We start from the raw sequence: 1381 nt of genomic DNA, 5'->3' as shown, positions 1-1381 counted from the left end.
GGGGAACAGGGCATGAACCCACCCAAGGTGAAGGTGTTGTTTATAGCGCCATAGGAGAGGGAGAGAGGGACCAGACTTTTACCCGGTGTGCCAAGACATGAATGCAACATACTGGCATGAATCAGGGAATCAATAGAGAGGTCTGCAGGGCCGGCCCCAATCCCAACTATGTGGACACCCTCCCCTCTCCCCCCAGAAAAATTCACTTCAGAGGACAGCACTGAAGCTACAGCTCAGGGAGAAAGACACATCTGATCAGAGCACACAGGAGCAAATGAAGAGGGAAGGAGACAGTGGAGCACATCCTGGCCCACCAAGCCCCGAGGATGATATTCCTGCTTGGAGCAGCAATGCACAGAGGACCATAGAGCCGGCCCCACCACGAGACACGACATCCCTCACTGACCCATAGCACTATGAGGGGCAACACTGGAAGCACAGTATGGGAACTGTGCCCCATCTGACCCCACCACACCAGGGAGAAGTGCTAAGGGCATGCAACAGAGCAACAAGGGGAGCAAAGCAATGAATTTCCCAGGGAATGCCAAAAATAGACTTTGGGGCCGGGGTTTCGCACCCCATCAGACTGGACTGGGAAACACTCCTAAAAGTCAACAAACAGACTTGGAACTATTTATAGGCTTTTATTTTTGTGTGTGGTTGGGTTTGTTTGTTTTGTCATTATTATTATTTTTTGTTTTCTTTTGCTCTGTCTTGTTTTTGTGCTTATTATTATCTCTGATTGTCTGTGTAGATAAGATAAGTGGGATAAACAATTTGGAGGAGACAACAAGACCGAGTGTTCTGGGGCGGACACCAGAGAGTGGGAGGTGGGGGAAAGGAAGTGGATATTAACAAACTCAGGGACAAGGGAACAACAAGAGCTCTAAAATCGATGGCTAGGAGAGTGTAGGATGCTTGGTGGGGCTTTATCAAGGGCAATGTAACCGAGAGGAATTACTGAAACCCTACTGAAGGCTAAACATGATAGTGGGACAAGAGAAAAGTGAAAGGAAATAGAGGAAAGAACTAGGAGGCAAAGGACATTTATAGAGGTCTAAATATATGGACATATATTAATATATTTATATATAACGATAGGGAAATAGATCTATGTACCTATATCTATATGTTAAGTATTAAGGTAGCAGACAGACATTGGACCTCTACTCAAATACTCCCTCAGTTTAAGAACACTTTGTTCTTATAACCTGGTATTCCGTGGTGCTGAGCTTCCTGGCATGATCGCTGAAGACAAAATGGGTGCATAAGCAAATGTGGTGAAGAAAGCTGATGATGCCTGGCTATCAAAAGATATAGCATCTGGGGTCTTAAAGGCTTGAAGATAAACCAAGCAGTCATTTAGCTGAGAAGCAACAAG

The sequence above is a fragment of the Echinops telfairi genome, unplaced genomic scaffold (genome assembly GCF_000313985.2).
Source record: "Echinops telfairi isolate 266 unplaced genomic scaffold, ASM31398v2 ScPeMD7_7424;HRSCAF=8462, whole genome shotgun sequence".
Taxonomy (NCBI): Eukaryota; Metazoa; Chordata; class Mammalia; order Afrosoricida; family Tenrecidae; genus Echinops; species Echinops telfairi.
Note: the sequence above shows the minus strand (reverse complement) of the source record.